General features: G+C 39.8%; 1 protein-coding gene across 4 annotated transcripts in view; it reads right to left on the bottom strand.

Moving 5' to 3' along the window:
* Window positions 1-16,373, bottom strand: part of LOC133612299 (voltage-gated delayed rectifier potassium channel KCNH4-like) — a 306,771-nt gene that overhangs the window by 168,899 nt on the left and 121,499 nt on the right. For all 4 annotated transcript variants that reach the window (XR_012050648.1, XR_012050647.1, XM_072913958.1 and 1 more), the window contains one exon: window positions 778-895. The gene's annotated coding sequence lies outside the window, so the exon portion shown is untranslated. The remainder of the gene's footprint in view (window positions 1-777; window positions 896-16,373) is intronic.

A 16,373-nucleotide genomic window follows, 5' to 3' on the forward strand; every position in this document is an offset into this window, starting at 1 on the left:
AGTGCAGTGTTGATCTCCTGAAGACATGATTTTATTTCACAATTCCTTGAGAGAAAAAAATGCCTGGTTAGGCTTTGTGTATGTCATGTGTGCCTTCCTTGGGTGAAGCCAGGTTTACAGCTATGTTGTTATTATGCTGTTTGTTACTTATGTATGTTATGTTGCAGCTATTTAAAATAGTTTTGTCTTTGTTCTAAATTGGCCCTTTGAAACATATCTTTGTCTTTGTGTGTTGTATGTAGACCACATTGCTTAGCAGAGTTCAGTGATGCAAATGCATGTCAAGTTGATCAACACATTGTATTATTCTCCAGTGCAATAACAGTACTGAAATGAAGGCTAAAAGGGCATTAATGGGAGCCTTAAAAAAAAGAAGAAAAAAAGAAGTAACTAAATAGTTACTTTTCACAGTAACACATTACTTTTTGGTGTAAGTAACTGAGTTAGTAACTGAGTTACTTTTGAAATAAAGTAACTAGTAACTGTAAGTAGTTACTGGTTTTCAGAAACTAACCCAACACTGATGATAACTGGCACAATTCATAAAAGAAATGCCTCGGCTTTGGAGTTTCATTGGTTCTGTGACGGAGCTCATAACTCAAAATACGTGTCTCTAAAATAAATACTCCAAATTGAAATGCAATTATTCGGTTCTGGGCTCCCCCAAAAAACGTCCTAATTTCAACATAATCATCATGATTAATAACTTTTGGATACAAAGAAGAATACAAAGAAGTAGTTTTGCAGAGTAAAGTAATCACAACATGCCGCATTTACCTTAGAGAGTGGACTTCTACGAGCTTCTTCTCCGTCAAACACACCATCAGCAGCTTCTCGTCACGTTACGTCATTTCGCCACAAAAGCTGCCCAGTCGAGTCCTGAACTTCGGGAAACCTTGAAGACAAAATAAATCAGAACGATCACAAATGAGACGTGATATACTTTCTTTCTTTAGTTTATTTCGAACATGAACACACTTACATCATAATACATCACACAATTTCATATAATTTCATTTTACATCATGCCCGAAAACGAGTAGGAAGAAGCAAAGCTTATTTAATCCTACCCCTTTCCCACTTCAAGCGTTTACAAATATATAGAATCATTTACTGACCTTTTTATATAATAAAATAACATCTATGAATTAGTATACAACAGTTTTGTAATATGTAATTAATTAATTCAGTCATTATTAACATACTGAGATGAAGAATATCTTATTTTCAATAAGGTTGAAAGTATTTCTCATAATTATTCTTCTTTGTACTCTGTAAGCACTATTATTTTGAACAACCTCTTAAACTGGATCATATCAGTACAATTTTTAACTTCTTTACTTAATCCATTCCATAATTGAATTCCACATACTGATATGCTAAAAGTTTTAAGTGTTGTACGTGCATATAAATGTTTTAAATTATTTTTTCCTCTAAGGTTATATTTCTCCTCTTTAGTTGAGAAGAATTGTTGTACATTCTTTGGTAGCAGGTTATAGTTTGCTTTGTACATCATTTTAGCTGTTTGCAATTTCACCAAATCACCAAACTTTAATATTTCTGACTTAATAAATAAAATGTTTGTGTGTTCTCTATATCCAACATTATGTATTATTCTAACTGATCTTTTTTGTAACACGGTTAGCGAATGTAGCGCACATTTGTAGTTATTTCCCCATATTTCTGCACAATAACTCAGATATGGTAACACTAGCGAGCAGTAGAGAATATGAAGTGATTTTTGGCCCAGGACATATTTTGCTTTATTCATTATTGAAATGTTTTTTGCCACCTTATGTTGTATGTTTTGTATATGAGATTTCCAGTTCATTTGATCATCTATTAATACTCCCAAAAATCTAGTTTATTTTACCCTTTCTATGTCTACTTCGTCTATTTGTATTTGTGTATGATGCTCTTTTCTACTATTACCAAATAGCATTATTTTAGTTTTACTGAGATTCAAAGATAGTCTGTTTTTGTCAAACCATCTTTTTAATTTGTTCATTTCTTCTGTTATTATTTGTATTATCTTCTGTGTGCTCTCTCCTGAACAGAAAGCAGTTGTGTCGTCTGCAAATAAAACCAACTTTAAGTCCTTCGTAACCTTACAAATGTCGTTTATATAGAGATTGAACAATCTTGGTCCCAGTATTGACCCCTGGGGTACACCACAGGATATATCTAGCCGTGTTGACATATTTTCACCCATCTTTACATATTGCTTCCTGTTGGTTAAATAACTTCTTACCCAATTCAATACCAAACCTCTGATGCCATATCGTTCTAATTTTCGTATTAAAATATCATGATTAATTGTGTCAAATGCTTTTGTTAAGTCCATGAATACTGCGGCTGCACATTCTTTACCATCTATTGCATTGGTAATTTCCTCTGTTATTTTGGTTAGTGCTATTGATGTTGAGATATTTGCTCGGAATCCATATTGGTTCTCCACAAGCATCCCACTTTTGTTAATAAATAAATCTAATCGACTATTGAATAATTTTTCCAAGATTTTGGAGAATTGTGGAAGTAATGAAACTGGTCTGTAGTTAGTAAACTGGTGTACGTCTCCATTCTTATAAATTGGTACGACTTTTGCAATTTTCATTATATCAGGGAATTTACCGGTTAAAAATGATACATTGGTGATATATGTCAGAGGTTCTGAAATGTCTTGTATAACCTTTTTTATCGTTACCATATCTATTCCATGACAGTCGGTTGAGGTCTTGGATTTACAATTTTTTACAATTTGATTATTTCTTCTTTTGTTACACTTTTAAGAAACATGGAATTGGGATTTCTGTCTATGAGCTCACTCAAGGCCTTTGTGAAGTTCGAGAAATTGCAGTTGAGTGAGTACATTCTTCGTTAGCAGTTTTAAGGCGAATAGTACTGCATTTTTTACATGTTCGATTTCTTCCATCCATCCATTCATTTTCTACTGGGGGGAGGAATTTGGAGCCTATCCCACTTGAATTTTTTTTTGCAAATAATCAATTAAAATTTAATGGCAGCAACACATTGCAAAAAAGTTGGCACAGGGGCATTTTTACCACTGTGTTACATAGCCTTTCCTTTTAACAACACTCAGTAAACATTTGGGAATTGAGGAGACCAATTTTTGAAACTTTTCAGGTGGAATTATTTCCCATTCTTGTTTGACGTACAGCTTAAGTTGTTCAACAGTCCGGGGTCTCCGTTGTATTTTAGGTTTCATATTGCGCCACACATTTTCAATGGGAGACTGGTCTGGACTACAGGCAGGCCAGTCTAGTACCCACACTCTTTTACTACGAAGCCACGCTGTTGTAACACGTGCAAAATGTGGCTTGGCATTGTCTTGCTGAAATAAGCAGGGGCGTCCATGGTAACGTTGCTTGGATGGCAACATAAGTTGCTCCAAAACCTGTATGTACCTTTCAGCATTAATGGTGCCTTCACAGATGTGTAAGGCTTGGGCACTAATACACCCCCATACCATCACAGATGCTGCCTTTTGAACTTTGCGCGTATGGTTCTTTTCCTCTTTGGTCCACAGTTTCCAAAAACAATTTGAAACGTGGACTCAAACCCTTTTCCACTTTGCATCAGTCCATCTTAGATGAGCTCGGGCCCAGCGAAGCGTTTCTGGGTGTTGTTGATAAATAGCTTTGGCTTTGCATTGTGGAGTTTTAACTTGCACTTACAGATGTAGCGAATACCTGTAGTTACTGACAGTGGTTTCATGAAGTGCTCCTGAACCCATGTGGTGATATCCTTTACACACTGATGTCGCTTTTTGATGCAGTACCGCCTGAGGGATCGAAGGTCACGGGCATTGCCGCTTACGTGCAGTGATTTCTCCAGATTCTCTGAACCTTTTGATGATATTACGGACCGTAGATGGTGAAATCCCTAAATTCCTTGCAATAGCTGGTTGAGAAATGTTGGTTTTAAACTGTTTGCTCACGCATTTGTTGACAAAGTGGTGACCATCGTCCCATCCTTGTTTGTGAATGACTGAGCATTTCTTGGAAGCTGCTTTCATACCCAATCATGGCACTCACCCGTTCACCAATTAGCCTGTTCACTTGTGGGATGTTCCAAATATGTGTTTAATGAGCATTCCTCAACTTTCTCGGTCTTTTTTGCCACTTGTGCCAGCTTTTTTTAAACATGTTGCAGGCATCAAATTCCAAAAGAGCTAATATTTGCAAAAAATAACAAAGTTGTCTTTGCAGTCTATTCAATTGAATATAAGTTGAAAAAGATTTGCAAATCATTGTATTCTGTTTTTGTTTACCATTTACACAACGGGCCAACTTCACTGGTTTTGGGGTTTGTAAGTAGATCCATTCATGTATGATGTCACAAAAGGCCCACTTTTAAGAAAAACACTTTTGAATGTCACTTTGGCATTGTTTAACATGATTACCCACTATTGTAAATAAATGTACAAGTCAGAAAAGAGGAAAATCCTCACCATTTAAGGGACCAAATCCAGAAGATGAGAGTGAGTATGTATGTGAAGTGAAACCCGAGCCACTGCCAAAAAGATTGTGGCTGTCAAGCATAAACAGAGGCGAGAAGTGCTGGAGAGTGTTTGGGTTTGTCGCTACCACTATTTGATGCAATGAGCTGGCACCCGCGTTATGTTTCTTGGCACCAGAAGTCTGCTGGAGACGCCTTCTCAGAGCAAAACAACAACAAAAAAAGACCCGAACAAAGCATTAGAAAGTCTTTGGAGTGGTGGGACTTCAGACGCACCCTTTCAAACAAGAATAGAGTCTAGAAATATAAATAGATCTTTTTTGTGTGTTAAGTTGATCCGTCTCTGGAATCAACCAGGACTAAGGGTCTGATTTACTAAAGGTTTGCGTGTACTAAAACACGTGCAAACCTCATAACACAGGCAAAGCGGATTTATTAATTAAGCGAGCGGAATAAGGCGTGCAATTTTGCTGTTTGTTACTATGCAAAATATATGCAGATCATCAAAACGCCCACAATACTGGGAGGAGAAGATGCAAATATAATGATAAAATAATCTCTGTCTGGACTGGAGCCTGCAATGCCTCAGACTGGAAGTCTCTCCAGAGAGTGGTGAGGACGGCGGAAAAGATCATCAGGACTCCTCTTCCTCCTATCCAGGAGATCGCAAAAAGCCGCTGCCTGACCAGGGCTCAGAAAATCTGCAAAGACTCCTCCCACCCCCACCAAGGACTGTTTTCACTGCTGGACCCTAGAAAGAGGTTCCGCATCCTCCGAAGCAGAACCTCCAGGTTCTGTAACAGCTTCTTCCCTCAGGCCGTAAGACTCTTGAACGCATCATAATTAAATTATCCCCTCAACTCCCCCCAAAGTGGATTAACTCGCTGGAATAAAAAAGACAATATAACATACATCCATGAACGTGGATGCATGTGAAAAAGTGCAATTATTTATCTGTACAGTAATCTATTTATGTATATATATATTTATATATATTTATTTATTTTAGATATATATTATATATATTATTTCTATATATTTATTTATTTATATATGCACCTTATTGCTTTTTTATCCTGCACTACCATGAGCTTATGTAACGAAATTTTGTTCTTATCTGTGCTGTAAAGTTCAAATTTGAATGACAATAAAAAGGAAGTCTAAGTCTAATTGTTTAGGACCACCGTTTTGCGAGCGCTATTTCGATTTTTGCACATGTCAGAAGGACGTGCAAACTGACGGCTGCAGGGTCAATGCTACGTGTGCGTCTCAACATTGTCAAAAATAAAAAACAATAAGACATATTGTCTATTCAGCAACATCATTTTATAATTTTATAGCTACTAGAAGAGCTAAGGGGCTGATTAGTACAAATTCAATTGATGCGTTTTGGTGTCCTTCAGTATTTTTTATGACTTTATCCATCCACCCATTTTCTACCGCTTGTCCCTTTTGGGGTGGCGGGGGTGCTGGAACCTTTACCAGCTGTGCACAGAAAGACCTCCAGGGTCTTGTGAGCAGGGGCGCTGCTAGGGATTTTGGGCCCCATGAAAAGTATCTTTACAGGGCCCCCAACACAGTGTCATTATTTTTTCTGTATTATAATTTCATCATCATTAGGGGCCTCTCTGGGCCCCCCTCCATCATGGGCCCCTAGAATCCGTCTCCTTTACCCCCCCTTTTCGGCGCCCCTGCTTGTGAGGCACATGCACTAACCACTGCTCAACCGTGCTGCTGACATTATATATATTATTAAAATGTTTCTCATATGAAAAAAACAAAACTTATATATTTAAAAAAAAAAATTTGCATCATGAGCGGAGTAATGTGCAGCCTCTCACTAATGAGCGCACCTTTAACTGTAAAAAGTTCATACGAAATAAGTGTCTTTGTTGATGCAATTACCCCGGACTGCTTCTGATATGCCCATAAAAAGTGGTGCATGTCTGCTGCTTCTTTGAAAACATAGCAAAATGCAACATCTGGAGCATGATAACGTGAATATGCGGTTAAATACGCATCTTCGTGGTGATGTCCCGAATAGAACACGCAATTTAAACACAATTGCACACACAGCCTTGGTAAATCACATGCAACACGCCCACTAATATTACACACTATTTTATAAATTGCACACGCCGTTTATTGCGTGGTGTTTGGATCTTAGTAAATCAGGCCTTCAGAGTGTTAGTGTGTTTGGTCAAGTGGGAAGGCCTTTATCAGGATCCGGGTGTGCACCGAGCAGACTTGCATGTGAACGTGGGTTCCAAATTGCTCCATGGGCAAAAGAAAAGCCCAGACTTCCCTCTCCCAAGCCACTTCGTCCAGCTCTTCCCGGGGGATCCCGAGGCGTTCCCAGGCCAGCCGGGAGACATAGTCTTCCCAACGTGTCCTGGGTCTTCCCCGTGGCCTCCTACCGGTCGGACGTGCCCTAAACACCTCCCTAGGGAGGCGTTCAGGTGGCATCCTGACCAGATGCCTGAACCACCTCATCTGGCTCCTCTCCATGTGGAGGAGCAGCGGCTTTACTTTGATCTCCTCCCGGATGACAGAGCTTCTCACCCTATCTCTAAGGGAGAGCCCCGCCACCCGGCGGAGGAAACTCATTTCGGCCGCTTGTACCCATGATCTTGTCCTTTCGGTCATAACCCAAAGCTCATGACCATAGGTGAGGATGGGAACGTAGATCGACCGCTAAATTAAGAGCTTTGCCTTCCGGCGCAGCTCCTTCTTCACCACAACGGATCGATACAGCGTCCTCATTACTGAAGACGCCGCACCGATCCGCCTGTCGATCTCACGATCCACTCTTCCCTCACTCGTGAACAAGACTCCGAGGTACTTGAACTCCTCCACTTGGGGCAGGGTCTCCTCCCCAACCAGGAGATGGCATTCCACCCTTTTCCGGGCGAGAACCATGGACTCGGACTTGGAGGTGCTGATTCTCATCCCGGTCGCGAACCGATCCAGTGAGAGCTAAAGATCCTGGCCAGATGAAGCCATCAGGACCACATCATCTGCAAAAAGCAGAGACCTAATCCTGCAGCCACCAAACCGGATCCCCTCAACGCCTTGACTGTGCCTAGAAATTCTGTCCATAAAAGTTATGAACAGAATGGGTGACAAAGGGCAGCCTTGGCGGAGTCCAACCCTCACTGGAAACTAGGGATGTCCCGATCCAGGTTTTTGCACTTCCGATCCGATACCGATATTGTTTTTGCATTTCCGATCCGATACTGACCGATACCGATACTGACCGATACTGGCCTATCCGAGCATGTATTAAAGTTTAAAGTTATTTAGCCTACTTAGTTGTCCGAATCATGTTGAAAAGGGTTTTAGTACTCTTGATAACAACTAGCCAGCTGAATTAGGGGAGTTTGAATAATACACAATGGTTGGTAACAAGAAACTGACCTGTTTATTCAAGGATAAACACAAAATAGACAAAATTATACATGACAAACAGAAATGGCATCATTGAACTAGGGCTGGGCGATATGGCCTTTTTTTAATATTGCGATATTTTAAGGCCATATTGCAATACACGATATATATCTCGATATTTTGCCTTAGCCTTGAATGAACACTTGATGCTTATAATCACAGCAGTATGATGATTCTATGTGTTTTGATTGATTGATTGAGACTTTTATTAGTAGGTTGCACAGTGAAGTACATATTCCGTACAATTGACCACTAAATGGTAACACCCCAATAAGTTTTTCAACTTGTTTAAGTCGGGGTCCACTTAAATTGATTCATGATACAGATATATACTATCAGATATATACTATCATCATAATACAGTCATCACACAAGACAATCACATTGAATTATTTACATTATTTATAATCCAGGGTGTGGAGGGGGGCGCCGGATGTAAGTGTCAAAAAGACAGCCAAAAGAGTTTGATATGAGAATACATCTAAAGTTAAAATATAGGGTAGAAATGCACCCATTTGCAGGAAATGTAGTCTTGATTTTCAAAATGTTCTTTCAAGGCTTGCATGTCTACATTAAAACATTCTTCTTCATACTGCATTAATATATGCTACTTTTAAACTTTCATGCAGAGAAGGAAATCACAACTAAAAAAATCACTAATTTTTTCATACGGTGTTGTGGAAATTTTTGCCTCGGCATTTTGATGGTGTGGGCGTGTGGCACCGAATGGAGATAAGCGTCTCGACAGACGTCACAATATTTGAACAATGATGACGAAAACTGTTTTCTCTGTCGTGTCCGCGTGTCGAAAATTGTTATGCGCTTATTTTTTTATTTGATTTTGTGCGTGGCATATAATTGCTATGCGCAGAGGACGCTTAAACAGTGCGCAATTGCACAGGCGAGCACCTTAGAGGGAGCGTTGCTCGCACGGCTGCGCTAGCATCACAGCTAACGTTAGCCATGCTGCTACCTCTCTGCTCGGGGAGGACGTATACGTATGTGACGTATGACGTGACGTGTGCAAGAAGGTGCGCTTGCTGTCTGTGAGAGGGAGACACAGGAAAGAGTGAGAAGAGCCTGTCGTGTAATGCCAGCAGCTAAAAGCAACTGCGTGAGAATCCACAGACCTGTGGATGTGTTGAAGGTGTGCTGGAAAATGCGGAACGGAAATTACGGAGCAGCAGAAAAGTGGAATGTATTATTTAAATCGGTGCGTTGGAAAACACGGACCGGAGTCTTTTTTAAACTGGATCTGGATCGGCATTTTCCCATGCCTTGCCGATACGCAATTTTTGGCAAATATCGGCAGCCGATCCGATCCAAATATCGGATCGGGACATCCCTACTGGAAACGGGTCCGACTTACTGCCGGCAATGCGGACCAAGCTCTGACACTGATCATACAGGGAGCAGACCGCCACAATCAGACAGTCCGATACCCCATACTCTCTGAGCACTCCCCACAGGACTTCCCGAGGGACCCGGTCGAATGCCTTCTCCAAGTCCACAAAGCACATGTAGACTGGTTGGGCAAACTCCCATGCACCCTCAAGGACCCTGCCGATAGTATAGAGCTGGTCCACAGTTCCACGACCAGGACGAAAACCACACTGTTCCTCCTGAGTCCGAAGTTCGACTATCCGGCGTAGCCTCCTCTCCAGTACACCTGAATAGCCCTTACCAGGGAAGGCTGAGGAGTGTGATCCCACGATAGTTGGAACACCTTTAGAATTGAAATATTGAAATTACATCATAAATAAGCTCCCTTATGGAGTCCTTCCTTTGCACAGTGCAACACATATCCTACAATATCCTATTGAAGCTGACAATGAACGATGCTCCTCTATATGTGATCTGCTACATCTCAATTGCTTTTTTTTTTTTCCCCCCAGAAGAGAATCATTTGTCTTATTCCAAGCGTGACTGCACAAACTGAAACCACTTAACATAAGCAGTAGCTCGTTCTCCCCTTAAAGAGTCTCCCCCGATGCTATCCCCAGTGGTGACAGCTTATATCCGCAATGACAGCCGACGGCTTCGACATTCTCGCAGTCACCTCGCCTGGCCTCGTGCGCGTCATCCGCGCACAAAATGAAGCGGGGTGGTCGGGGGCTGCTGTAGCGGCTGTTGGCTGGATCACTCCACACGGCGCTGATTGTGCAGGAGACAGTGAAGCAGTGTTGTCTCCAGCTGATGGACAAGCACTCCACAGCGCTGTTTTGTTGCCCTGTCAGCTCCCTAAGACCTCGGCTAAGTGTGCTCTCCGAGTGACCTCCATTGTGGCACTTAAACACCTCTGGCTCGTCATTCCCAACATGTCATATGATGTTTACGGAGAGCAGAGGAAAATGTGTCATAATTCGAGGGCCATTTCACTTACAAAACCCTAAACCGGTGAAGTTGGCACGTTGTGTAAATGGTAAATAAAAACAGAATACAATGATTTTCAAATCCCTTTCAACTTATATTCAATTGAATAGACTGCAAAGACAAGATATTTAACGTTGGAACTGGTCAACTATGTTATTTTTTGCAAATATTAGCTCATTTGGAATTTGATGCCTGCAACGTGTTTCAAAAAAGCTGGCACAAGTGGCAAAAAAGACTGAGAAAGTTGAGGAATGCTCATCAAACACTTATTTGGAACATCCCACAGGCATACTTTCCAACCCTCCCGAATTTTCCGGGAGACTCACAAATTTTACTGCCTCTCCCGAAAATCTCCCAGAGCAACTAACCATTCACCCGAATTTCTCCCGATTTCCAGCCGGACCTGAGTGAGGACAGCCTGTCGTCACGTCCACTTTTCCTCCACATAAACAGCGTGCCGGACCAGTCACGTTATAACATCTACGGCTTTTGGAGAGTGCACAACTGCGTACACAACAAGAAGGAGGCGAAGCAGAAGAACGAAGAAGAGACGGTCATGGCGACGACGAGTGACAGAGAATAGAACGAGGATGGACAATTTGACCCTAAACTCACTCCTTTCCTGCAAATTAAATTTCACAAATGCTGCCCATACCTATGCTCCTTCAAAGGCCGTGCTACTGGCTGTAAAGCATTGCACTTTCAAATACAACAATGAGTAGAGGAGTGTTGTGTGTATATGTGTAAATAAATGAACACTGAAATTCAAGTATTTATTTTATCTATATATATATATATATATATATATATATATATATATATCTCTATATATATATATATATAAGAAATACTTGCATTAAACAATGTAACAAGGTTTTCCAAAATAAATCAACTCAAGTTATGGAAAAAAAAGCCAGCATGGCACTGCCATATTTATTATTGAAGTCACAAAGTGCATTATTTGTTTTTAACATGCCTCAAAACAGCAGCTTGGAATTTGGGACATGCTCTCCCTGAGAGAGCATGAGGAGGTTGAGGTGGGCGGGGTTGGGGTGCGGGGGGTTGAGGTGGGGGGGGGGGGGGGGGGGTGTTTATTGTAGCGTCCCGGAAGAGTTAGTGCTGCAAGGGGTTCTGGGTATTTGTTCTGTTGTGTTACGGTGCGGATGTTCTCCTGAAATGTGTGTGTCATTCTTGTTTGGTGTAGGTTCATAGTGTGGCGCATATTTGTAACAGTGTTAAAGTTGTTTATACGGCCACCCTCAGTGTGACCTGTATGGCTATTGACCAAATATGCCTTGCATTTACTTGTGTGTGAAAAGCCGTAGATATTATGTGACTGGGCCGGCACGCAAAGGCAGTGCCTTTAAGGTTTATTGGCGCCCTGTACTTCTCCCTACGTCCGTGTACACAGCGGCGTTTTAAAAAGTCATACATTTTACTTTTTGAAACCGATACTGATCATTTCCGATATCACATTTTAAAGCATTTATCGGACGATAATATCGGCAGTCCGATATTATCAGACATCTCTATTTAGGAGTTTTATTGTTTTTACATTGTGCCATCAACTGTGGTTATCCTATTTCTACACTGCCGTGAAAATGACAATGAAAAAGGAAAAGATAAACAATGATTATGTGTTCACATTTCTGATTTTTTTTTAAAAAACAGATAGTAACGATGCGATTTTTGAAGTTACCAAAGTTTGCATTGCACTTATTGTCATTTTTTTGTTAAAGTTTATACATTTATTGTGCTCACATTTTGTTACCAACAACAGTTTTTCCCCCCCCCCACATGAATGACAAGTTATGAAATAATATTATTAAAAAAGTGAAAAATGAAACACTTTAAGCCAGGTGTGTTTTATGTAACCCACCACCATCCACAAACTGTCCCAAATAGAAAAAATAAAAAAGTGTTTTTAAAAAAAATAGAATTTTTTTTTTAATATCCATCTGCTCAGATAAATCATATTGTTGATGTAGATATATAGATATATCATATTTTCTGTACAGACTTACTTTAGAAAAGAGAAGTGTGGGATACTTCCCTTGTTGCCTTATATGTATTTGACTTCATTAAATGTTTGAATATAGTGTTTGTATATATATATATATATATATATATATATATATATATATATATATATATATATATATATATATTAGGATTGTATGTTATACTGGTACTAATTTAGTATTGCGGTACTAATTAATAAATAAAAATGGTACTATACTCTGTTTGAAAAGTACCACGTCATTGCTGGTTTTACGAGCAGAGGAGCATGTTCGGCAGCGCACAATCACAGAGTACTTACAAGCAGACACAGTGTGTAGACAGAAAAGGGAGAATGGACGCATTTTGGCTTAAAAAGTAAAGATAAAAATGAAGTTATAACACTGAAACGTCCTCAGGAAGAGGTGCTTTAAGACATGGCTAGCTAGCTAGCAGCTAACATCCATCAGCAGACGGCAGTGTTTTAGCTACTTCTAAATCACTTATCCTTGTGTCCGTGGCGACAAATAAAGTATGTTTCTTACAAGTATCATTATCACTGCAGGACGAGGAATCAAATCAAATCAACTTTATTTATAAAGCACATTTAAAATTTACCACAGGGGTAGCCAAAGTGCTGTACAATGGGCAGGTTAAAAGATAAAACGAGTACCGAGCAAACACAACACAACACAAACAGAACACGATAAAAAATAAATAAATAACATAGAATAAATAAAAACATAAAAACAGGTTCACGGCAGGTGTATTATGGGGCGCCATTGCAGGATGGATATCACTCAGTGTTAAAAGCCATGGAATAAAAGTATGTTTTTAAGAGAGATTTAAAAACAGGAAGAGAGGAGGCTTGTCTAACACTCAGGGGTAGGTCGTTCCAGAGCTTGGGAGCAGCAACGGCGAAAGCTCTGTCACCTCTAAGCTTCAGCCTTGTGTCAGGGACCGTCAACAGCAGCTGATCGGCTGATCTTAAGGATCGGGTGGGGCAGTAAGGCTGAAGGAGGTCGGAGAGATAGGTTGGCGCGAGGTTGTTTAGACATTTAAAACCAAATAAAAGGAGTTTAAAATGTATTCGATAACGCACAGGGAGCCAGTGAAGGGACGCTAAAATAGGGGTGATGTGCTCACGTCTGCGGGTCTGTGTTAGCAGACGAGCAGCAGAGTTCTGCACGAGCTGCAGGCGGGCGAGGGAGGCCTGGCTAATGCCAACATACAGGGCATTACAGTAGTCAAGACGAGTCGAGATAAAGGCGTGGATTAATTTCTCAAGATCATGTCCTGATAGAAGCGGTTTCACTTTCGCTATTTGGCGTAATTGATAAAAGCTTTTTTGAGCGACGCTGCCGATTTGTTTTTTGAATTTAAAATCTGAGTCGAACTTTACCCCCAGGTTTGTGACACAGTCGCTGAGATACGGGGTCAGAGTGCCGAGGTCAACGTTGGGGGAGGGAGAGCGACTTGGACCAAACAACATAACTTCTGTTTTATCTTCATTTAGGCTCAGGAAGTTAGCTGAAAGCCAGACTATGAGGAATAGCTAAACATGCTTCACTACACACCGTAGGAGGATACAATAGATCACCAGCGTCACAATGTAAACAAATGCCATGGGTGGATCTACACCTGACATTCACTGTAATGATACCAATTACAGGAGCGTATCTGGTCGATACTACTATGATTACATCAAAAAAAAATTGTCATCACAAAATTTTTTTTTATTTTTTATTTTTTATTCATATTATGTTTATAAACTCAGGAAATACGTCCCTGGACACATGAGGATTTGAATATGACCAATGTATGATCCTGTAACTATTTGCTATCAGATCGATACCTAAATTTGTGGTATCGTCCAAAACTAAGTATCAAAGAAGAGAAGAATAAGTAATTATTACATTTTAACAGAAGTGTAGATAGAACATGTTAAAAGAGAAAATAAGCAGATATTAACAGTAAATGAACAAGTAGATTAATAATCCATTTATACAACTTGTCCTTTATAATGTTGACAAAATAATAGGTAGATAAATGACACAATATGTTACTGCATATGTCAGCAGACTAATTAGGAGTCTTTGTTTGCTTACTTACAACTAAAAGAAAATGCGTCTAGTATGTTCACTATTTTATTTAAGGACTAAATTGCAATAATAAACATATGTTTCATGTACCCTAATATTTAAAAAAAATAATAAAGCCAATAATGCCATTTTTGTGGTCCCCTTTATTTAGAAAAGTATCAAAAAGTATCGAAATACTTGGTAATTGGTACAACCCTAATACATATATATCCATCCATCCATTTTCTACCGCTTGTCCCTTTCAGGGTCGCGGGGGGTGCTGGAGTCATATATATATATATATATATATATATATATATATATATATATATATATATATATATACACACACATACATACATACATACATACATATATATATATATATATATATATATATATATATTAGGGTTGTACGGTATACCGATACTATAGTATCGGGGTACTAATGAATCAAATATGGTACTATTCTCTCTTTGAAAAGTACCGGTTCTAATTTATTTAAGTACAAAATTGTTCTTCGATTGCAATAATAAACATATGTTTAATGTACGGTAACATTTTTTGCTAAAATAAAGCCTATAATGCCATTTTTTGTGGTCCCCTTTATTTAGAAAAATTGCGCAGGTCCACCTTTGTAGTCCGTGTCGACACCGTAGTTGATAAGCTTCTTCTTTTACTTTATCTTCTTGTTATGTGACATTCATCCTCCGCTGTTACCATTTCTAATACAAAGTAATGTAAAGTTCTTACGCTATCTGTCAGTAAACTCGCCATGAAAGCGCTAAAACATACCGGTGTAGTGAGTGGTATTATCCACCCGAGGAACTTTAGTTATTAGAGTTCCGGTCGGACGGTTTTTCACGGGACACATTTTCCGGTGTTGTTGTTTCCGGATGAGGAGATGCTGCTCCGTTATTGATTTAAATAAAGTGTGAATGTCATTAAAACAGTTAGCGCCATCTTTTGACACTTCTTCCACTCCCGTCCTTGCACGCTACACCGCTACAACAAAGATGACGGGGAGAAGATGCTGCCGAAGGTGAGCCACGTATATAAGACTGCCCACAAAATGGCGCATCTGGAAGCGACTGTCAGAAAGTGACCTGAAGATGATGTGTAAAACATCATCCATGCAACATTTTGACCAAGAACCACCATTACATGTTATGTAGACCACAAGGAAGTCTTTTACATTTAGAAAAAAATTATAATAAGACTCCTTTATTGCGCCTACTGTAATGATACCAAGTACAGGAGCGTATCTAGTCGATACTACTACGATTACATCAAAAAAAATGTATCATCACAAAATCTTTATTTATTTTTTTAAATTCATATGATGTTTATAAACTCAGGAAATATGTCCCTGGACACATGAGGACTTTGATTGTGACCAATGTATGATCCTGTAACTACTTGGTATCAGATCGATACCTAAATTTATATATGAAAAAAGATAAAAAATAGACCATTCATCGGCAGTGCGCCTTATAATCCGGTGTAGGGCTGGGCGATATATCGATATACTCGATATATCGCGGGTTTGTCTCTGTGCGATATAGAAAATGACTATATCGTGATATTCGAGTATACGTTCTCACGCAGTTGCTTTTAGCTGCAGGCATTACACTACAGGCGTTTCTCACTCTTTCTAGTCTCTCCTTCTCACAGAGACATAAAACAAGCGCACCTTCTTACATACGTCACATACGTATACGCCCTCGCGGAGCAGAGAGGTAGCGGCATGGGTAAAGTTAGCTGTGGTGCGAGTGGTAATACGAGAGAAAGAAGGTGCGAATCTGGTAACAAATGAAGGAAGAATTAATTCCCAAGAAAAACAGCACGGGGTCCATCGTCTGGCGGTGGTTTGGCTTCAAGCGGGAATATGTTGAACAGACAACTGTAATTTGTCAAGTGTGGGGCAAAAGTAGCATTACTGCTAATATCATACTTGCCAACCCTCCCGGATTTTCCGGGAGACTCCCGAAATTC

The sequence above is a fragment of the Nerophis lumbriciformis genome, linkage group LG10 (genome assembly GCF_033978685.3).
Source record: "Nerophis lumbriciformis linkage group LG10, RoL_Nlum_v2.1, whole genome shotgun sequence".
Lineage (NCBI taxonomy): Eukaryota > Metazoa > Chordata > Actinopteri > Syngnathiformes > Syngnathidae > Nerophis > Nerophis lumbriciformis.